We start from the raw sequence: 24,262 nt of genomic DNA, 5'->3' as shown, positions 1-24,262 counted from the left end.
AGATACAGCTACATAGCAGACTCAGCAGAGGACGTTCAGTTTGATAGTAATTCTGAGTTTCATGCCGTTGGGCAATCATCAGACAACTGATACTCGTGTCTCCCCAGCAGTATGCTTATTAACATAATTATAGGGTCACAAGCATGAACAAATTTTCGCTAAATCTGTTGTAAGATATGGGAAGAAAGCTGGCGCGGGCCAAGGCGGGACAGTAGGCGCGACAGGAGCTTCTTGGGTGTAGTTAGGATGTGGAATTTTTCCGCGGTACATAGATTGCATTTTTTTCTTTTTCATGTAAGCTCAGGAAGATTTTCAACCGTAACACCCTGAAAGTGAGCTACAGCTGCATGCCGAACATGGGAGCGGTCATCAGCAGCCACAACAAGAGCAACCTGCGAGAGCCAGAACAATTAAGAGAGCATGTCTGAGAATACCAAAGTATGTGTGCAAGTGGATCTCTCCGATTTCGCTCAAAATTTGCAGGTAGGTTCCCTTTGGGGTGTGGATCGATTATGCAAAGCCCTTGAAAAAGTTTCTGAAGGGAACCTTGAAATTTGCATACCCCTCAAAAATGGCCGAAATATCACATTATTTATGGGTCTAGAAACGAGTCACGCCACAGCGTATACGAACAAGCTATGAACAAAACTCCATCAAGCCAACATTGCCTCACCTTAGAAGAGTTCATGGAGCAGTACCGCTTAGCCACGCCAGCATCCCAGAAGACGAGGTCCATCACTCCCTGACGCCACAAATGATCGTCTTGAAAATAGCCAATTTACAAGCGCTGGGAAAACAGCCAGCTATGTCTTCAATTGGCCAGAACTATACACCGGCAGATAGTAGAACACCTCTTCTAGCGCTGAGGACATGTCCCCCATCTTCCTTTTGGGGTTTTCTTGAAATAAACCTTTTTGAATTTTTCCACTCGACCATGCTGAAATACGGCCAAAGTCATACCTGCGCATGAAAGCTCGCCACTCCGCGACATCTTCTCAGCAATTTCTACTCCAACACTACTCCCAAGGCCGCAGAACAAAGTGTAGTGTAGACTCTGACAAGGAAAAGCAGCGGTGATCACTTGTCACTCCAAACGACAAGTTTCTCCTTGCGCCACCAATAATTTTTTGTGCGACTGTTGCTGCAAAAGTGACTGAAGGCCTGAGCGCAGTTTTTGAATTTTATTGCAAGATGCACGATGAAATCACGTGCCTTGTGACGCAAGAATGCCAAGTCGCTTGGCCCACGGCTCACGAGATTTCAGAGTCACCTTTGTCAAGTGCGCTTGTTACTCGCCTTGAACGCCCGTTGGTCTGGAAGTGATCACACTTGTGTTGTTACGGCGCTCAAGAACACGCTGACCGTGTTGTAGGCCTACGAACCGGGACTTTCCCTGACCATGTAGGTCGAAGACCAGTGAAATGATGATGAAATCACATTCTTTATGACGTAAGAAATCTCTCATGCAGTTCACGCGACAAGTGCGTGCAGCCAGTGCTGCTCGCGTGCCAGTCAACACAAAGGGACCGAGCTAGTCGCTTTTGTCGAGCATCGACATGAAAACAAGGGACTTTTACTGTTGGACTATGTTCGGGATTGCAGGAGGTAAGTGTGAAAGACGAATAACTCTCCATGCTGTACGGGGCATATTTCAACGGCTTGCTGCCATTGCAACACTCCTAGGACAGTTTGTGGGGGTTCTCAGCAGTTTAAGCTGGAAATGAAGCTCATCTTACCTCTGCCATCCTGGTCTGTTCCGTGTAGCGTTCCAGGCACATTCGCGATCGATGGCCGCGCGCCGCGTAACGTGATGCAGGAAGCGTCATCCTACGTCACAGAGCACGCGATCTCACCGTGCACCTTGCAATAAAATTCAAAAACTGCGCTCAGGCCTTCAGTCACTTTTGCATCAACAGTCGCACAAAACATTATTGGTGGCGCAAGGAGAAGCTTGTCGTTTGGAGTGACCGCTGCTTTTCCTTGTCAGAGTCAACACGACACTTTGTTCTGCGGCCTTGGGAGTAGTGTTGGAGTAGAAATTGCTTAGGAGACGTCGCGGAGTAGCGAGCTTTCCTGCGCAGGTATGACTTTGGCCGTATTTCAGCATGGTCGATTGGAAAAATTCAAAAAAGTTTATTACAAGAAAACCCCAAAAGGAAAATGGGGTCCTCAGCGCTAGAAGAGGTGTTCTACTATCTGCCGGTGTATAGTTCTGGCCAATTGAAGACGTAGCTGGCTGTTTTCCCAGCGCTTGTAAATTGGCTATTTTCAAGACGATCCTTTGTGGCGTCAGGGGGTGATGGACCTCGTCTTCTGGGATGCTGGCGTGGCTAAGCGGTACTGCTCCAGGAACTCTTCTAAGGTGAGGCAATGTTGGCTTGATGGAGTTTTGTTCATAGCTTGTTCGTATACGCTGTGGCGTGACTCGTTTCTAGACCCATAAATAATGTGATATTTCGGCCATTTTTGAGGGGTATGCAAATTTCAAGGTTCCCTTCAGAAACTTTTTCAAGGGCTTTGCATAATCGATCCACACCCCAAAGGGAACCTACCTGCAAATTTTGAGCGAAATCGGAGAGGTCCACTTGCACACATACTTTGGTATTCTCAGACATGCTCTCTTAAACCAAGGCATGCAAATGCAGAATCAAGGGGCCCTGCCCTCTGTGCGGAGAGTGCCAGGCGAAGGAGATAGTGTATGAGGCCACTGCAGAATCTACCAGCAAGATTTACATCGGCCTATCAGAGACACCTTTCAAAGCCCGTCACACCAACCAACTGACCTCCATGCATCATGAAAAATACAAAAACAGCACTGAGCTCGCAAAACACGTATGGGAGCTGAAGAGCGAGGGAAAGCCGTTGACCATTACATGGAATGTGCGGGAGAAGAGCCGATCATACAGATGTGAGTCACAAAATGCAATCTATTTATTGCGGAAAAGTTGCACATCCTGACTACACCCAAGAAGCTCCTGCTGAACAAGCGGTCTGAGATGGTCTCGAAATGCAGGCATTAGAATATGTTCCGCCTCGCAAATTTCACACTGGCCTGTCAAATGAACTGACCAAGTACCGTACTGCACTTTGCCTGAGCACCCCAAATATCTATATTATTATGTCTCCTTTATTCACTTCTTTCGAAGGCGATAAGCCAGACCCACCGGGAAATATTTCCATAGGCGGGACAGCAAAAATAAAGTGAAAAAATAAAAAGCTAAAAACCAAAGGGACAAGAAAGCACCCAGAAGCACAGACTTTTGCATGGGGCTGTGCCTCGAGTGGTAACAGCACCTCTCCCTCCCCCTGACCCTCCTCCTTCGAGGTCTGTGTTGGTGGGGAGCACCCGCGGCGGTCGATTTGTCCCACCGGAACCAGAACTGGATTCAACAGAAAGACCAACAACCATGGCTGCAACAACAACACCAGCTTCACATCCAACAACAACACCAGGTTCACATCCAACAACAACAACAACAACTAATCCACAAAACAAAGCAGCAAATGACAGACCACGGAGATCTACAGCAGATTACAACCGGACCTATGAATTCACGGTAAAAATACAAAGGAAACAATCGGAAAGGACGACTGACGTGAAGGCAACGGCATTCACGGTTGGCGTGGGTGGTGAAGGTGAGACGCAGGACGATGCAAGTGAGGAGGAGAGTCAAACCGCAGTGGATGACGGAGCAGGTTCTGCTTCGGACAGTGAGGGAGAAGGTGAGCTGAGTGAGGGTGAGAGTGAGTGTGATGGTGTGCGCGTGAGTCGAGATTGTGTGGGTCCGTCTCGTAATAACAAGTCTTCAGTATACAATCATTTGGTTTCTAGTACTGACTGTTGTCGTACTTATTCTGATTCCTGTTTTTCTGTTTTGTGCCGTGCTCGTCATGGTTATCTTTTGCAGTTACAAGTTTTGGAAGCTGTTTGGCAGCGCATTCATAAGCCGAATTTGTGTGTCCAGAAAGATAGTGTTATTACCCTAAAATTGTTCAAATAATGTTCTGTTGTGTAGTGTGGCAGCGTTGTTGCCACTTGTGCCTAAATGTGTTTTTTCACCTTCTTGTTTATTATTGTTATTATTATCATTCGTTCTCACTTTTTTGTTTTTGTTGCAGATACACACTTGTCACGCTTAGTTCTTACTTGTATACCCTTGTTTTCTGCACACTTTTGTGAGAAATCGCACCTCGATATTCCAGTGCTGTCATTGTATCGTGTCACCCTACCTTGATTGCTATATTATTTCCTTTGTTCTCATTTTGTTCTTTAGTACAACGGTGATTCCTGAAGAGTGTTGTACGAAAACTTGTTCGAATCATCCTTTTTCCATCGCCCTTTTTCTTCTTACATGTATTTTTCCGTACCCTTTAGGTTTTTTCTTGCATCGTCTCCATCACTTACATTGTTAATAAAGTAGTCAACATGTCGCTTCAGCTCGTCCTACTTATTGCCATATTAAAATTATTGTCTCCTCGTCGAATTTTAAAATTATTATTATTATTATATTATTAACTGGTTTGAAGGAAAGAGACAAACGGGAAAAGTCTGAAGAAAAAATTGACTGTCACCACCAGGACTCGAACCAGGTACCCTCGCTTGTAGCCAGCGATGCTCTAACCACTGAGCTATGGTGTAGTCGTCATTATTATTATTATTATTATTATTATTATTATTATTATTTGAAAGTAGGACGGAGGCAGAAAATATTACAAAAAATGTATTATCTACGCATGCATCTACGCAAGAGTCACCACCAGCCAATTAGGACATGTGTCAAAGTATTGAACGTTTTCGTTCCCTTCTTGTCAAAATACTACAGGGAATGATGGAAATAAGCTAAACGACTACAACTATAAGGAAAAGAAGTTCAGAAACATATCACTCCAATTATGTGTAGAAGTGACACGAAAAAATAGATGTGAAGAATCAAAAAAACAGCATGCAAATCCAATAAGTGACAAAAACGTAGTGACAAGAAAAAGAGAGAAATATCTAGAGATCTATTTCGCACCTTCACGACGAACAGTGCCAAACAACTGCAAAGACAACACATTTTCCTTCTGAACACAAAGCTCAGGGTCTAACTTACGTATGTACAAAGCTTCCAACACGGCAAGATGTAACAAAGACCTACCACGCCACAAAACGTCCGCTGTGGATACGCTTGCCGACGCCTCCTCCTTTTCGTCGGGCGGAGGGCTGGAGCCAACCCAAACAACAGTCAACAAGAAGAAGAGACCGATACGGAAACCACCGAAACTGACATCTGGACAATCGAGCCCCGGACGAGTCACCAGAAGTCAATTGAGGAGACGAATTGATGACGAATCAAAAGAATCAATACTGGAAGTGACAACAACGGTTAATGTGAAGAAACGAGGTAGACCACGGAAGCAGGACAGACTGGACGTGGAGCAGCACACTGATCTCGACCGAGGCAATCGGAATTGCAGGGACGCAGGGCGTAATGGGAGAGATTCGCAAGCGGCAATATCGGAGGTGACAACGGCCAAGTCGTCGGGTCAGGGAAACGGTACCTCGGCAATCAAGTGTCACCTGTCGGGCAGTGCTAGTTGTCGTGAGTGGTATTCCGATGATGTATTCTCTGTTTTGTCGCATGGTAGGTCTTTGTTACATCTTGCCGTGTTGGAAGCTTTGTACATACGTAAGTTAGACCCTGAGCTTTGTGTTCAGAAGGAGAATGTGTTGTCTTTGCAGTTGTTTGGCACTGTTCGTCGTGAAGGTGCGAAATAGATCTCTTGATATTTCTCTCTTTTTCTTGTCACTACGTTTTTGTCACTTATTGGATTTGCATGCTGTTTTTTTGATTCTTCATATCTATTTTTTCGTGTCACTTCTACACATAATTGGAGTGATATGTTTCTGAACTTCTTTTCCTTATAGTTGTAGTCTTTTAGCTTATTTCCATCATTCCCTGTAGTATTTTGGCAAGAAGGGATCGAAAACGTTCAATACTTTGACACATGTCCTAATTGGCTGGTGGTGACTCTTGCGTAGATGCATGCGTAGATAATACATTATTATTATTATTAATATTATTAAGAAAGGTTTGCTCCCCACACCGGAGCTCGCGCTATTCCCCCGACTTTACTTGACACTTGACTGACTCACGAGCGACACTGACTCACGCTGCTATCTGGTGTTCACGAGGTGTTTATCGCGCTGGAAGCGGAGTTTGTAAGTTTGTATCCCTGGTGATGTTTGTGCCTGGAGAGCACTATATAAGTGGTGCTCTTCAGGCACAATCTTCCTCAGCCTACTCAAGCTCAACTGATGAGGGGTGAATTCCCCGAAACACTGTGTATTGAGCAGGGAGTGGTGCTTTCTTGCAGGTTTGCCGAGTCGAAGGTTCGATGGGCTTCTCGTGTGCTCTGGATGGCAGTCGTGAGTCAGTCAAGTGTCAAATAAAGTCGGCGGAATAGCGCGAGCTCCGGTGTGGGGAGCAAACCTTTCTTACAAATCGTCGCCGAAGTCGCAACCACTACTTCGTATTATTATTATTATTATTATTATTATTATTATTATTTGAAAAGGATTGGGAGAGCTTCAAATTCAAAGGATCAGTCGGGGAAGTGAACTGCCTGAAAAGAGAAAAAAACGCCAGACCCACCAGGACTCGAACCTGGGACCCTGCTTGTCATGAGCAATGCTCTAACCACTGAGCTATGGGACCAGGCTGAACCTAGAAGGCGCTGACAAGTTTTTCACTCCAAAGGCAGCTCACAACACGTGCCACACATACTGATGGCACTTGGGTCTTTTTCCCTCCCCCAGGGGACCAACCACGGTCAGTTTCTGGAAACTACCAGAGGTGAAAGAAAGTGATTAAATTTGGAAAGGATTGGGAGAACTTCAATTGGGAGTACTTTGAAGTTCTCCCAATCCTTTCCAAATTTAATCACTTTCTTTCACCTCTGGTAGTTTCCAGAAACTGACCGTGGTTGGTTCCCTGGGGGAGGGAAAAAGACCCAAGTGCCATCAGTATGTGTGGCACGTGTTGTGAGCTGCCTTTGGAGTGAAAAACTTGTCAGCGCCTTCTAGGTTCAGCCTGGTCCCATAGCTCAGTGGTTAGAGCATTGCTCATGACAAGCAGGGTCCCAGGTTCGAGTCCTGGTGGGTCTGGCGTTTTTTCTCTTTTCAGGCAGTTCACTTACCGGACTTATCATAGCCAAAGGTAAGCAGCACAGAACATTATATGGAAAAAAGTAAGGTAGAGAGAGAGGAAGGGAGAAAGGCGCATGTACCATCACAGGCATTAAAGCTCGGAGGTATTATGACAACAGGTATTGCAGAAAGGGGAGCATCAGAAGTTGGCGAAAAATTCAGGCCAGCAAAGCTCATCACTGGGCACAACCTCCAATGCGCACCCACAGAAAGATCAAATACGAACACCCACAGAAATACCACAGTGTTTCAATTACAAACTAAAACGAATACAATAACATACAGAGCATAAAAAGCCCACCAGGGACAGCGAAGAGCCCTATGGTGCACCCAAAACAGATCTTAGAATGGCCATCGAGCCAAGGATAGCAGCCTGCTGCAGTTCATGAAGGTGCCGCTCTTCTCCACATAGCTGCTTAATTGAGGTAGCCGCTTCCTTCGTCAGGCCACCAAGAGCACCAACTATGATGGGCACTACGGACACTGCCTCTCGCTGCCAAATCTGCCCAATTTCCACTGCGAGGGGCAAGTACTTCTCTCTCTTTTCAGCATGTTTTAGTGTTACTCTATGATCCAGTGGCACACTGACATCAATAAGTTGGACTGACTTGCCATCGTCCCACACAAGATCCGGCCGATTTGCTCCAACCATCCTATCGGTAGGGATTGGCATTTCCCACATTAACTTACGGCCTTCACTATCCTCGACGTAGTGTGGCAAGTGGCCAGGGGGAGCAGGAGATACCAGTTCGCAGCGATGACAGAGTGCCTGGTGGACTATAGCGGCAAGACGATTATGGCGAGTAATGTATGTCGTCCGTGCCAACATGGGGCAGCATGCCAAAATATGGTCAACAGTCTCCCCCGGACCTCCGCACAAACTGCACACGTCCACCACGGAAGTGTCGCCAATAACCGATCTCTGGTAGTTCCTGGTATTAACCACCTGATCCTGAGCAGCAAATACGGATGACTCAATGGATGGACGCAATGTTGGAGACTTTAAGAAGTTGAATGAGAGAGACATGTCCAATACACCGCCACTCCTCTGCCAATAGCGGCCATGCAGGGGCTTCTGCCGCAGAGAAGCTTGGGTGGTGGTTCTGATAGCAGACTTAACAACGTCAGTTGTTACACCTCCGATGTCCAGGATGTTGAAGTGCTCCATTGCCGTGGCCGCCCGGGAGATTTTTTATTTTTTTATTTTTTTTATTGAAAAACCACAAACCTTCATACATGTGAATGTGCACATGATATACAGTGTGCATACGTATGTATCGAGAAGGCAGCACGGAAACGGCAGTGGTGGTGAGGCCTGGGCAGCTCGTCCGACCGTGGGTCTCGGAGTCAACACTGGGCAGACGCACCGGGGGGGGGGGGGGGGGGTAGCTTAGGAGATAAGGGATGGAGCCAGCATGATCATAGTATGTAATGCATTATACAGAAGTAATAATTATGTGAATATTAAAAACAATAGTGCGGTCGACCTGCGCAGAGGAAAGGCATCATGGACATGGTCTACGTGTATAACATAATAATAATTCTAAGTGAGCTAGGGCACATCATACACACACATATGCGCATGTTCAAATAGGAGATCAACCTGATAGGCGTTGCCGGTGTTGGGTAATCTGGAAATAAAGATATTAATATTATTGAAGAGATTATTATCATACGCTCACATAAACACCACATACCAACCATGTGCACCCACCCACCCACCCACACACACACACACACACGCGCGCGCGGGCACACACACACATGCTCGCATGCACGCACACACGCACACACACACACACACACACACACACACACACACACACACACACACACACACACACACACCACACCACACACACACACACACACACACACACACACACACACACACACACACACACACACACACACACACACATACACACACCACACACACCACACACATACACACACGCACACACAGACACACACGTGCACACTCACGCAGACGCGTAATAATACATAATATTTGTGCACAGACTCACTCTCTCACAGTAACGTCCAGAAAACCACCACGCAGAGTCCCTACAGCCGGTCGGTCGCCCAGTCCCAGTGGCTCGAGCGCAGGAATCGGTGGACGCTGCACTTGAAGGACTGCAACCTCTTCTGGTCGGGCTGATCCAGGAGGTGTTGGAAAGGCAACTGGTTCCAGGTGTCCAGCACTCCTTCAGGGAACGACCGGCGGACGTTGTTGCAAGAATTGGCTGGGATATCAGACTGCAGCTGGTAGCGGTGGCCGGTCGCCACCCACGCCTGCTGCCTGGTGTTGGCAGGATGTTGGTCGTGGTCTGGTACTGCTTGGGAGGGGGGCAGCATTCAGGTTAGCATCTGTGGGCCTGTCAGGTAGTGGATTTTGAAGAGATAGCAGAGAGCAGCCACTTTGCGCCGGAGTTCGAGGCTTGGCAGATATGCGCCTTCGCCGATCAGATGCAGGGCTCTCCGCTGTACAGCATCGAGTTGGGCCAGCACCGTCTGAGAAGCACCCATCCAGACTAGCATGCCATGCTCTAAGACTGGGCGAACAAAGCCGTTGTAGACCGTGAGTCGGCAGCCAGGGTCAAGCACTGCTGAGGCTTTCTTCAGGAAGCCCAGTCGCTGTGTGGCGCGCAGGGCTGACTGTCGAATCTGCTGGCAGAATGTCAGTTGACTGTCGAAGGCTATCCCAAGTAGCTTCAGGCACTGGGTTTCAGGAACCATTTCACCTTGGAATGTGACCGGAGGGCAGTCCCAGGGCAGACGGTGGTGGCTGACGTGGAGTAGGTACGACTTGGCGGGCTCGAATGTCACTCGCCAGGTCGCACCCCAGGCAGCAAGGGCATTGACGGCGGTCTGGAGATCATCACAGTCAGCTGCGAGGTTGCCGAGATACCGAATACACTTGTAGAGCGTTGTGTCGTCTGCGTACGTGGCAAGGCTGGTCGATTGGGGAAGGTGGTCCTCAGCGTCATTAATGTAGATCAAGAAGAGAGTGGGCCCCAGGATGCTTCCTTGAGGCACACCAACTACGGCCCGGATGTGGCGGCTCTCTAGGTAGTTTTTCAACCATGAGAGCAGGTGGCCAGTTAGCCCAAGACATCTGGCCTTGTGAACTACACCGCGGTGCGACACTTTGTCAAATGCGCCGGCCACGTCGACAGCAAGGACTCGGGTCACACCCCCAGCATTGGACGTCCGACTCCACTCATGCTGAAGTGAGAGGAGAAGATCAGTCGTGCCCAGGCCGCGTCGGAACCCGAATTGCCGTCCGGAGAGAACCTGATTGCTTTCCAGGAAGTTAGTGATGCTGCGGTTGATGATGGCCTCCATCACCTTAGAGAGTGTAGAGAGGAGGGAAATCGGACGGTAGTTCTTCGGGGTAGACTTGGAGCCTTTCTTGAAAATAGGGACAACGTTCGCGATCTTCCAGGATGCAGGTTGCACCCCGTCCCGGAAGCACTAGCTTTGCCAGAGGGCTGGCGAGTGACTGCGCTGATTTCCTGAGCACTTGCCCCGGAATGCCGTCAGGACCAGTAGCTTTAGAAGCGTCCAGGTTCTTGAGAGCTCGCTGGTGTAACAGTTTTCCCCTGTTCTCTATAACTTTACACTCCCTCGCACCTCATGCGTCTTACGCCTGTCTATTAGCACCTTCATTGGCGCCATTGCCACATGTATACTATCACATTTTGCATATTACTGGTCGAGGCACGCTCAACCAGGCTCTTACTTTTCAAGTTTGATTAAACCTGTTACACTGGTAGCAGAGGATGGTTCCTACTCTGCTTTTGGCAGGTGTTCTGGTCGCTCTGCTTACGCTCCTCGTACTCGTCGTTCGGCTGATAAACGATATCAAGACCGCTCAGCGCGTTAGCCAAGGAAACCGAACGATACATCCGAACTCGGAACCGTGGGAGCCAACACCCCGCCTTACGAAAGAGCCGCCTGTGTTTGGAGGAGCTTCCGCTACATTCAAAGAATGGACGTTTGCAATGGACATGGCCCTACGGTCGTTGGCACTCCCAAATGCGGCACAGAGGGTCGACTACGCGGCGGGATTTTTGACTGGAAACGCTCGTCTTTGGTTGATAGCGGCATTGGAAGCTAACCAAGTGTTTTCCGACTGGCCTGCTCTGAAAGCGGCACTTGGCAATGTGTACGGACCACGGCACAACGAGGAAACATCGCGTATGGGACTAATTTCCGCAGCGCAGCGCGGGTCGCTGGACGCATACATTGCTGCTTTCACTCGCCTCAGCCTGCAAGTGCCGGAAATCGACCACCACACCAGAGCGCTGCTGTTCGTCAGGGGTCTAGTGCCGCACATCCAGCGACAGGTCATGCGTGAGCATCCACGTACCCTGGAGCAAGCTGTCATGGCAGCAAACACCGTGGAGCAGTCGTCAGGGCCACCGGCGTCGGGGCCACCAGCCAGTAGAGAGTCGCGTTCCGTGCCCAGCTTCCGTGGTCAGGGCCTCCGCAAGCTGACGGACCAAGAGCGTGTCCAACTGCGAGCAATGGGACACTGCTTTGCTTGCAGGAAGCCAGGCCACCTCGCTAAAGACTGTACTGAGGGTGGACAGCGCTACCCAAACGCTGGTCGCCAGTAAGAAAGGGGGTGCGCTTACTGGCGACGACCCAAGCGCCCACGCCGGTACCAGTCGCTAACCGGTTCGGAGCTCTGGAGGTTGAAGACGTTGCTCTCCAGGAACCTACGGAGCCGGAGACACCCATAGCTGTAGGAAATTGTCCCGTTGCAGAAAGGTGTCATGTCAGCAACGTCAGCGTCGGCAATGAACCTGAACACGACCTACTGCGCATACAGGGAAAGATCGGCGGTCGCCGTGTAGTGATGCTGATAGATTCCGGTTCGACGCATGACTTCATTGCAGACAGTTTTGTTCGAAAGCATCATCTTGACACGGATGCAAGCTCAGCTGTAATAGTTTTACCTTGACACTTCTTGCTTGTCTTATGGTAACACCTTGTGTTCCTACTATTCTCACTCCTGCGGTTCTCACCTTTCTTTTGCTTTATAACCTCTGGTTTGAACATCATTCGACGAATTCTCCAATCAATCAAGTCTATACTGTTACACTGGTAGCTTGAGGATGGTTGAGATCATCGTTTGCCCTTTGACGTGCCTTGTGCTCCTGGCCGCTACTGCTCTGCTATACGCCGCTTTCCGTGAGATCCGCCGCGCTCGGGACAACGTGGCTGCTACAGTTGGACGACATCAATTACCTGCTACATCAAGCTCAAGTCCTCCGGATCTAGCCCCGTGTCGATCGCGTTCTCTCTCCCAGACAAGCCCGAGCGTCAAACGCGTTACCAGAGAACCGAATGTTTTCCATGGCAACCCTTCCGAGTTCAAAGAATGGGTATTTACGGTCGAGTTAGCCTTGAAGTGCTCACCTCAAGGTGACCCGGAGAGCCAAGTTAACTTTGCGGCTAGCTACCTCGCTGGGAATGCGCGTCTTTGGCTAATTTCTTCCCTGGAAGCAGGTGAGCAATTTTCGGATTGGCATTCTTTGAAAAGCGCCCTAGCGCGAGTGTATGGCCCGCACTATGATGGGGAAAGAGTGCGGTTGGATATGTTCTCTATCCAACAGCGTGGGTCAATTGAATCGTACGTAACGGAGTTTTCTCGGCTAAGTTTACAGGTGCCGGAACTTGACGAACTCTCCAGAGCCTTGCTATTTGTCAACGGCCTGCACGGTAACATGCGGACCTTGGTAGTGAAGGAACACCCCACTACACTGTCAGCCGCCGTTCAGTCAGCGCTAGCAGTCGCCTCAGACAGCCGATTTCAGCGCAGACCACCACTGGCGACCGCGCCGGGATTCGCACCACCATCAGGTAGCAAAAAGCTAACAAAACTAAGCCCCGAGGAACGTGAGACATTACGAGCCCAGGGGGGCTGCTTCGCATGTCGTCGACCAGGCCATATGGCCCAGAATTGCCCGCAGCATCGAGATCACCCAAACGGTGGACGTCAGTAAGGCCGATGCGATTACTGACGCAGCAAGAAAAGGCATCACCTGCGTGTAGTGTGTGCTCCGTCTCTACCCGTAACCGATTCAGTAGCCTCGCTGTGGAGGATGTTGACGATGATGCTGAATGCTCCGAAGCCAATTTCAAGCGAGATGTTACACCAACTATTGAGGCCCAGGTTACCAGCGTCAATGTGGAAACGGAACATGAGCTCCTGCGTGTAGAAGGCAAAATCAACGGTCGTCGCGCGCTTATGTTAATAGATTCGGGCTCGACCCATGATTTCATTGCCGAACAGTTTGCCAGGAGAGTTAACCTGCCAACCGAAATTGGCTCGGAAAACCTGAATGTCACGCTGGCTGATGGAGCATCAAGCTCGTTTCCCATGGAGACGACCCATGAATTGAAGGTTATCGTAGGCGACTTCAGCGATAACCAAAGCGATGTTCATATCTGGTCGTCAGGCTAGGCATGCCCTTAGGAGTGGAGACGAAGGTGTTCTGGCGTGGGTCAGCGTAGAAGACGGCATTGGCAAGGAACCTCCCGACAAATCCACTCAGAACGAGCACCCAGATCTCAAGGCCATGTTCCGTGACTATGACGATCTTTTCCCGGATGATCTGCCAGCTAGACTCCCACCAGAGAGGTCTGTAGACCACGAAATCCGCCTGGAGGAAGGCTCATCACCCCCATCGCGACCTGCCTATCGCCTGCCCAGGCCAGAAATGGAGGAATTGAAGAAACAGCTCACAGAACTCTTGAAAAAGGGTTTCGTAGAACCAAGTAAGTCCCCCTTTGGTGCACCGGTGTTTTTTGTCAAGAAAGCTGATGGTTCGTTACGCATGGTCTGCGATTGGAGGGAGCTAAACAAGATAACTGTTAAGAACAAGGCGTGCTTGCCCAATGTGGATGATTTATTCGATACCGTACAGGGCGCTAGGTACTTCACGAAACTAGACCTCCGATCAGGGTATAATCAGATTCGCATTCAAGCTGAGGACGTGCCCAAAACCGCGATTAACACTCCCTTTGGGCATTACCAATTTAGGGTCATGGGATTTGGTCTCACCAATGCACCGGCAACATTTCAATCCATGATGAATACGATTCTTCAACCATATCTGAGGGAGTTCGTAGTCGTGTTCCTAGATGACATACTCATCTTCAGCAAAACGTGGTCGGAGCATATGCAGCATGTCCGGTCGGTATTGAGCGTGCTCCGGGACAACCAGTTATTTTGCAAACGGTCAAAATGTGAATTTGGCGTGGAGAGTGTGCGGTTCCTGGGACATTGCATCGATGGACTGCACATCGCCCCTGACCCAGACAAGATTGCCGCAGTAAAGGTCTGGCCCGCTCCGACTTCCGTCACAGAGGTGAGGCAATTTCTTGGATTTACGAATTATTTTAGGCGATTCATAGATCAATACTCATCGCTCTCTAAGAACTTAGAGGAGATAACGGGAAAACATGCACGATTCGAGTGGAACAGCTCTCGGCAACATGCCTTTGAATCGCTAAAGCATGCCTTGTTGAATGCGCCCCTATTGCGGCTGGCTGATGTGAACCGACCATTCAGAGTGGTAACAGATGCAAGCGATTTCGCCTTGGGATGTGTTCTTCTCCAAGAACTAGAGGAAGATGCCTGGCATCCAGTGGCTTATGCTAGCCGAAAATTGTCTGCTGCGGAACAGAATTATACAGCTACAGAAAGAGAAACATTGGCCGTAGTGTTTGCGCTAAAGACCTGGCGCATCTACCTCTTTCAACACTTTGAGGTCATTACAGACAACATGGCGGTAGTTTATCTGAAAACAAAACCAAGCATTACAAAGAGAGAGGCGCGATGGGTTGAATTCCTAGCTGACTATAACTACACAGTCCGTCACAGACCCGGCAGAGAGAACCCTGCAGATCCCCTTTCGCGTCGCCCAGATCTCCATGAGAGTAACCTCGTGGAGAATGCAGTACCACGTTTGAATGCTATTGAGTATGCTTTAGCAATGAATGATGACGTGTCCAATACAATATCAGATGCCTACCAGAGAGACAAAGAGCTAACTCCCATCATAGAAAGATTGAAGCATTCTCTCCGAGATAATTTGCATGATCGCTATTATTGGGACGAATCCACTGATCGCTTGTACCTCAAGGCATCCCCCAATAACCGGTTGTGCATACCACAGTGCGGTGTCCGGTTAAAGCTCATTCAAGAACACCATGAGTGTGCAACGGCTGGCCACCCGGGTCGTGATCGAACGTACTTCCGCCTAGCACGTTTTTTCTACTGGCCCCGAATGGGTCTCGATATCAAGAGATTTGTCAAAACCTGTGATCTCTGCCAGCGAACGAAGGGAGGTCAGCCACGAACAGGGCTTCTCCAGTCACTTCCAATACCTAATAGTCCTTGGCAGGATATCTCAATGGATTTTATTGTTGGATTGCCCCTTACTTCTCGTGGCTTCGACGCAATTTACACCTTTGTGGACCGACTTACGAAATGCGTACATCTTGTTCCAACAAACTCGAAGATTGATGCTAAGGGCAGCGCTCAACTGTACATTCAAAACGTGTTTCGTCTGCACGGGCTGAGCTCAACCATTGTTTCCGATCGCGATCCACGATTCACTGCAGCTTTTTTCAAAGAAGTATTCTCTCAGCTAGGAACTAAATTGGCATTCAGCACTGCTAACCACCCTCAAACGGATGGTTTGACAGAGAGAGTTAACCGGCAAGTGGGAGATGTTCTAAGAGCATTTGTGAACTTGAGACAGGACAATTGGGATTCGCTTCTACCACTCTGCGAGTTTGCAATAAATAGTTCACAACAGTCATCTGTAGCTAATACACCGTTCTATCTGAACTATGGGTTTGACCCTAAGTCCCCGCCCGAATTCATTCTTACGGGAGGGGAAAGGAGTGATTCGGTCAATTGGCTTCATGAGCAGGAAGCCGCACTAAGGATAGCTCGAGATGCTATGCTCGACGCCCAGGCAAGGCAAGCTCTATACGCAGACCAGACGAGAACGCCCAGTGATTTGAAGGTTGGTGATAGCGTTCTTGTCTACAGAGACTTTCTACTGACCCCGGAAGCTCGTGGCCAGCCCTCTCGGAAGTTGCAACCCAAGTGGTTTGGTCCGTATCGTATCCAGGCTAAGATTGGAGCGAATGCTTTTCGCTTGGAACTACCCCGTGAACTTCGCTGCCATCCCGTGTTTAATGTCACTGCTCTTAAACGCTACGAAGAGAACACGATTCCTGGAAGACACCAACCCCCGCCTCCGCCCTTCACAGATCTAGATGGACACACACGCTATGTTGTCGAAGCCGTTTTGAATCACCGACACCGCAGTGGTGAGCAACACTTCCTGGTGCATTGGAAGGGTTACCCCAGCAGCGAAGCTACGTGGGAGCCCGCTGGCAACCTATGTGATGAGTCTGGTCGGAATATTAAACCGCTGCAGAACTATCTAGCCTCACAACGACAGCAGCCTTGATCTAACTGGGCTGAGCCATATGCATCTCTTACTGAGATAGTTAATAATTATGTTATAGACTGATATAGTTTTGCGTCATCTCCTTGTGAGAGTGATGAAGTTGAGTTGGATTACACTTCAATGTGGTTATGCATGTGCATGAGTGATTATTTAATATTCCCCTTTCCACAATTGCATCTCCTAACTGGATTGTGTTATCTAATAGAACCTTGGGCTTCCTATGGGGCCGGGAGAGTGTAATAGTTTTACCTTGACACTTCTTGCTTGTCTTATGGTAACACCTTGTGTTCCTACTATTCTCACTCCTGCGGTTCTCACCTTTCTTTTGCTTTATAACCTCTGGTTTGAACATCATTCGACGAATTCTCCAATCAATCAAGTCTATACTGTTACATCAGCAGTGCTGAGCGTAACATTGGCGGACGGCTCGACCAGCGAGGTCCCGCAGATTTCCACACGCACGCTAAGGGTGACAGTCGGGGGCTTCAGTGAGGAACAGCACTTTACTGTGTATCCCCTGACTCGCTACGACGCTATTCTTGGCAAGCCGTGGCTTACAAGGAACAACCCCAGCATCAACTTCCGTACGAACGAAGTTCAGTTGGACGGTGAGCCCTTTGTTGCCAAATTGCCTTCAGCTAACCCGCCGACAGCCGACCGGCCATCTGTGGAAAGCATGTTTATCAGTGGCCGACAAGCTCGTCATGCCCTGAGGAGTGGAGCCGAGGGGTTTCTTGCATGGGTCACTGCTGCAAACGAGGAGAATCGTTCCGGGCCACAACTCCAGGAATCAGAGCAACAAGACATCCAGAACCTGCTCAAGAGGTACCAGGATTTATTTCCAGACGAGCTGCCGAATGAGCTTCCACCGAAGAGACCAGTCGACCATGAAATCCAGATAGAAGATGGAGCCAGACCACCGTCTCGACCCGCCTACCGCCTGCCGAAACCAGAGATGGACGAGCTCCAATCACAGCTATCAGAATTACTTGAGAAGGGATTCATTGAGCCAAGTAAGTCGCCATACGGTGCACCTGTGTTTTTTGTGAAAAAGTCGGATGGTACTCTGAGAATGGTGTGCGATTGGCGAGAATTGAATAGAATTACGATCAAAAACAAAGCTTGTCTTCCTAATATTGATGACTTATTCGACACGATCCAGGGCAGTGCATATTTCTCCAAGTTGGACTTGCGGTCAGGCTACAATCAAATCAGAATTCAAGACTCGGATGTTTCTAAGACGGCCATTAATACGCCGTTCGGCCACTTCCAATTTAGAGTCATGGGATTCGGGCTGACTAATGCCCCGGCCACCTTTCAGTCACTCATGAACTCTATTCTGCAACCGCATCTCCGAAAATTCGTTGTAGTATTCTTGGATGACATTCTAGTTTTCAGCAAGACCTGGGAAGATCATCAGCATCATCTTCAAACAGTTCTAGAAACACTTAGAAATAGTGAGCTGTATTGCAAACAGTCTAAATGCGAATTCGGCGTGAGAGAAGTTCTCTTCTTGGGGCATAAAATCAACGGCACATCAATTTCCCCTGATCCCAAGAAGATAAGTGCTGTGGAAACATGGCCAACTCCGTCGTCAGTAACTGATGTGAGGAAGTTTCTTGGCTTTGCAAACTATTTCCGAAGGTTCATAGATCGACACTCGACCATCTCTCGTCCATTAGAAGAAATCACCGGAAAAAATTCACGCTTTGAATGGAGCGCTGCTAGACAGAAGGCATTCGAGTCTCTAAAATCAGCATTACTCGAGGCGCCAGTGTTGCAACTGGCCGATGTTGAGAAAAGCTTCATAGTAGAAACTGACGCAAGTGACTTTGCCGTGGCGGGTGTGCTCCTGCAGCAGGGAGAAGATATGGATTTGCATCCCGTAGCCTATTGTAGTCGGAAACTGTCAGCTGCAGAACGCAACTATACTGCGGCCGAGAGGGAAACGTTGGCTGTGGTATTTGCATTAAAGTGCTGGAGAATCTATCTATTCCGCCACTTTGACCTGATGACTGATAATATGGGTGTTGTCTATTTACGAACCAAACCGACTCTCACCAAGCGTGAGGCAAGATGGGTAGAGTTTTTAGCTGACTATGACTTTACGGTCTTTCACAAACCAGGAAAGAAAAACATTGCCGACCCGCTTTCACGCCGTCCAGATCTGTTCAGTGATTCTGAAATAGGCGGGTCATCCTATCCTCCTAACATTCAGTTGAATGCCATAGAGCATACCCTAGAGATTAATCCAGACTTAGCGCAGTTAATTGTCAGCGGTTACAAGTGCGACAAGGATCTTGCTCCCATTATCAGGAGACTGAAAAATTCAAGCCATGACAATCTGCACGACCGTTATCTTCTAAATGAAACACCCGGTTATATTTATCTCAGATCTTCACCACAGAACAGGTTATGCATTCCAAAGAGTAGCAAACTCCGACTCGCCCTGCTTCAAGAATACCATGACTGTGTGACTGCGGGGCATCCCGGTCGAGATCGCACCTATTTCAGACTCTCTAGATATTTCTATTGGCCCAGAATGGGACTGGATGTAAAGGCGTTTGTCAAGTCATGTGACGTCTGCTAACGAGTTAAAGGCGGCCAGCTAAAAACTGGTCTCTTGCAGAATTTACCAGTGCCCAGTCAGCCGTGGGCGGATATCTCGATGGATTTTATCATGGGTTTGCCTAGGACTGATACAGGTCATGATGCTATATATGTATTTGTAGACCGCTTGACAAAGTGTGTACATTTAGCACCTACTTCCTCTACTATTGACGCTAAAGGAAGTGCTGATCTGTATATTCAACATGTATTTCGACTTCATGGTTTGAGTTCTAGTATTGTATGTGATCGTGGTCCAAGATTTACGGCAGCATTTTTTCAGGAATTGTTTGATCGCTTAGGAACGAAACTAGCATTTAGTACTGCCAATCACCCTCAGACAGATGGCCTAACTGAACGAGTAAACAGAATAGTAGAGGATGTGCTGAGGGCTTTTGTAAATCATAAACAAGATAACTGGGATATGCTCCTACCTCTCTGTGAGTTTTCTATCAACAGCGCTACTCAATCATCTACAGGAAACACACCGTTCTTCTTAAATTACGGTCTAAATCCCAGAGCGCCACCCGACTTCCTCAACCCTATTCAGGGAGGCAGAGATTCAGCTGATTGGTTGCAAGCAAGACAAGACGCGGTCAAGATCTCACAAGATGCGCTAGTGGCAGCTCAAGCTCGTCAAGCCTTCTATGCAGATCGGACAAGGGTCGAGGGAAAGCTGAAGGTGGGAGATTTGGTAATGGTCTACCGGGATTTCCTCCTGACTCCTGAAGCTCGGGACCGACCATCCCATAAATTACGCCCCAAGTGGTTTGGCCCCTTTCCTATAACCCATGTGGTCGGCCCGAATGCCTACAAGCTCAAGTTGCCTCATACCAGCCGCTGTCACCCGGTATTTAATGTGTCGGCACTCCGTGCCTACGAGAAGAACGCTATTCCTAATAGGAGACAGCCTACGCCTCCGCCTATCACGGACCTTGATGGTCATGCCCGCTATGTGGTGGAGAACATTCTCAGTCACCGCCGCCGGCAGAATCAGCTTCAGTACCTAGTCAAGTGGCAAGGCTACTCTGATGCCACTTGGGAGCCTGAACATTATTTGTTGGATGAATCTGGTAATGACATTGTTCCACTTCAGAAGTACAAAACCTTGGCTTCTGCCCGCTGAGTTTTGCAGTTGAACTTCTAGTTTCACCTTACACATTTGTTGAGCTTATTACACTTTAATTTGCATGGAGTTTCAGTCGTCTTATTGTGTTACTTCAGTGCGAAGCCTTTTTTTCGTCTCGCACGTGTTTGCGCTTATTGTACTCTATTCCACTTGAGCATTTGGGTTATAAGCTCCTTCCTCTCCATAGGAGGGGGATGATGTAACAGTTTTCCCCTGTTCTCTATAACTTTACACTCCCTCGCACCTCATGCGTCTTACGCCTGTCTATTAGCACCTTCATTGGCGCCATTGCCACATGTATACTATCACATTTTGCATATAACTGGTCGAGGCACGCTCAACCAGGCTCTTACTTTTCAAGTTTGATTAAACCTGTTACAGCTGGACTGTGGCAGGGCGGAAGTGTACGGTCTTCAGCCTATTGCCTGTGCGTTGGTGAATAGGGGGCAGAGGTGTGTCTGGCAGGTCATTGCACCAAGGCTACATTTCTCCGCGAAGTAGTGACCGGGGCAGTTTGCTTTCTCAATGTTCGTGGCATGTTCTTTGCCAGCAGGGTCGACAAGAATCGGGATGGAGCTATTTCGGGAGGTTCCGATAGACTGCTTGATGGTTGACCACCACTGTTTGTCTCGAAGGCTGCCGGTCTGGAGTCGTGCACGGACTTTTGCTAGATGGTGATTCTGGGCATCACGTAGGCAATCAGAAGACCGGTGGACAGCGAGAGTATAATTAGCTTGACATTGGGGCGAGTATGTTCGTCTCTTGAGGGACTTCCAGGCACTCTGTTTCGCCTTCACGGCCTTGCTGCAAGCTGGCGTCCACCAAGCGGGATCAGAGGGCCGAGTACAGAGAAGTTGGGATGGGATAAACTGGTTCATTCCATCTAGGATGGCAGAGGTAATATTGGTGCAGCTGCTGTTTGCATCCTCAGACATGAGGGCATCCCAGTCCACACTCCTAAGGTGGTAGTTTAGTCTGTCCCAGTCAGCGCGGCCATATTGCCAGACTGTTCTGGCTGTCTTGGGCTCTCGACATAATTCTGTCTTGAATTCTGCCAAGATGGTGGCGTGGTCAGATCTACCGATTGGGGGGGGGGGGGCAAGCCGGACCGTCGGGCTGCCCAGGTCACTCATGATGAGGTCGAGGAGGGCATTTCCACGAGTAGGCTCCGTCACATGCTGCTGGAGGTGATGTAGTGCGCAGAGGTCCTCCAGTTTCTCCCCAGCTGGAGTTGCTCTACTGCTGCCCAGCCAGGCAGTGTTGTGCGCATTGAAATCGCCAGCAATGATGAGGTGCTGTGCATCCACCCGGGCAACGTCAATGGTCTGGTCCAAGTAATCTACCATACTGATATCGTTGCCAGGAAGAGACCCTGGGCGGTAGGCAGCACACAAGACAACTTTGCGGCCAGGTCTTATGCGGATAGAAAGCCATACAACTTCTTGATCAAGGGTTGGAACAGCTTCCAGCTCTTGGAAAGCTAGGTGGGATTTCACCCACACAGCCACGTCTCCACCCTGTGGTGTTCGGTCTCGTCTTACTGGAGGGGAGTACCCAGGACTTTTCCCGTTTGTCTCTTTCCCTCAAACTAGTGAAGATTATTATTATTATTATTATTATTAATAACACAATCCATTGGCCTGTTGTGGGCTATGCCACTCTGCTCACGCCTGCCTGTCACCAAAAGGCTCCCTACTTGTAGCGATCTCACTGGTCCGTTGCCCGCCATCCTCCTGGCACCTCCACCCATCTGCTGTACACTGCCTCCCCATCGCCTCTTTCCACGCTTTCATGCTCACACCTGCCTGTTGCCCACCACCCACCTGGCACTTCTACTGTCGCGACTTGGCGGGCGCCAGCTTTCTCCCCATATCTTACACCAGATTTGGCGCTACATTTGTTTATGCTTGTGGCCCTATGTGTTTGTAAGAATACTGTTGGGTAGACCGGGTATCAGTTGTCTGATGATTGCCTAACGGCATGAAACTCAGAGTTAAAACCAACCTGAACGTCCTCCGCTGAGTCTGCTATGTACTAGGCTCTGTCTCTGACATTGAGCACTCTCTGCAGCTCCAGGATCAATGGATTTATATAAACAGCTAGAAAAAAAAGGTGAACTCGGATGGTGAGTCAAATTAATTAGGGTAAAAAAGGAGAAAAAGGAGAAGCACAAAATGTTACGAGCTATGACTAACTGTTCACCAACGTAACCAGATCTTATACAGTCAGCGAGTGCGACAAAATGGCACAAAACTGACAAGGAGTACTGAGACATTGGACGATCTGACACCTAGCTCCAACACTTCTCCAAGGTGCAAACCAACAACCTTCCAACTTTGAAGGCTCAGGTTCAGAAAGGTCCAAGAGGGGAAGGAAAGGGCAATGAAGAAGAGCAGAAGCTAAGCATCACGGCAACACATGATGACGAAACTACTAGTAAGACTATTGGACAGACCGGCCCTACTACAACTCGACAACGCAAAGCAACACACCACCCAACTTGGGAGGCTCAAGTATATGTAATAAACATAGAAGGGGTAAGCCAAGTGAAGACGAATTGTGACAAACCGAAACACCTACATCCTACTGAACTCCACTATCATGTATGATTGACTAGTTATGTCCAATAACAAGTAGTTCCACACGACATACGTTTCGCCGCATAGGTCATGACGACTCATCAGGTTTTGTAGAAAGGCTGGTATGTCCAAGAGTCTTACTAGTTTTGTCATTATCCAGTAACTTTTATCATTTTTTGTTGCCGTGATGCGTAGCTCCTGCTCTTATTCGTGGCGCTTTCCTCCCCCTCTTGGACCTTTCCGAACCTGAGCCTTCCAAGTTGGAAGGTTGTTGGTTTGCACCTGGGAGGAGTGTTGGAGCTAGTTGTCAGGTCGCCGAATGCCTCAGTACTCCTTGTCAGTTTTGTGCCAATTTGTCTGAAATCGCTGACTGTATAATATCTGGTTACGTTGGTGGACAGTTAGTCTCTCCCGAATTTGGTGCTGAGTTATCAGAGGAAAACGTCGTGCCACACCAATTCTTTCTGCACACAAACCACAAAACTACCCAAGTTTTGGGTACAGAAGCATAATGTACCAGCCGGTGCTGAACTGGCCTCGTGCGCAGACCACACTACGCTGTATGCCAACATCACCCACACCACCCAACAAGATACCAGCCAAGCCCTCCAGCTAGCGGTCAATGACATCTCCCTCTGGGCTCAAGGATGGAAGATATAATTTGAAACAGCCAAATCCCAGACACTGACTGTCAGCTTCCACCGAACCCAATGGGACATGCCACCGGTTAATTTCAACGGATCTAATGTGAGAGAAAACGAGGAGCTCCAAATCTTGGCCGTCAGTTTTGATGGCCAGCTCACCTTCCGGCGCCACCTTCGTACCGTAGCCCTCCGAGCAACACAGTGACTTGGGGCTTTGTGTAAGGCTTTCCACCTCTTAGATATGCCCGGTCGCATCCGAGCCTACAATGCCTTTGTGCGGCCAGGGATGTAGTGCTGCCCCATAGTCTGGATGGGTTGCAGCCCCGTCCCATCTTGCAATATTCGACTGTGTGCAAGCCAGGGTCATCTGAGCCATCGCCCCAAAGTGTTGGCTGCCGAGTCTTGCTCTTAGTTGGATGGTCGCAGCACTTTGCCTCCTGTATAAGATGAATTGTCCAGATTCACATCCCCTTCTACAGAGGATATTGCCACCCCAGCAGCCCCAAAACCGAACAGTCCCCTCCACTCATAGTACGTTTCAGAGATGGAATGCCTACGCACACCAACTGGCAAATGAACTTCCAGTCCGTTCCCGAAACAACCTTTGC

General features: G+C 48.8%; 1 protein-coding gene and 1 long non-coding RNA gene across 6 annotated transcripts in view; both read left to right on the top strand.

Moving 5' to 3' along the window:
* Positions 1–24,262, top strand: part of LOC135825798 (sushi, von Willebrand factor type A, EGF and pentraxin domain-containing protein 1-like) — a 579,302-nt gene that overhangs the window by 62,825 nt on the left and 492,215 nt on the right. The window lies entirely within an intron of this gene.
* Positions 1–24,262, top strand: part of LOC135825570 (uncharacterized) — a 58,837-nt gene that overhangs the window by 10,822 nt on the left and 23,753 nt on the right. The gene's annotated exons all lie outside the window — the stretch shown is intronic.

Source organism: Sycon ciliatum, chromosome 10 (genome assembly GCF_964019385.1).
Source record: "Sycon ciliatum chromosome 10, ocSycCili1.1, whole genome shotgun sequence".
Taxonomy (NCBI): Eukaryota; Metazoa; Porifera; class Calcarea; order Leucosolenida; family Sycettidae; genus Sycon; species Sycon ciliatum.
The sequence above is the reverse complement of the archived record's forward strand: the minus strand, read 5'-3'. Positions and strand labels throughout refer to the sequence as shown.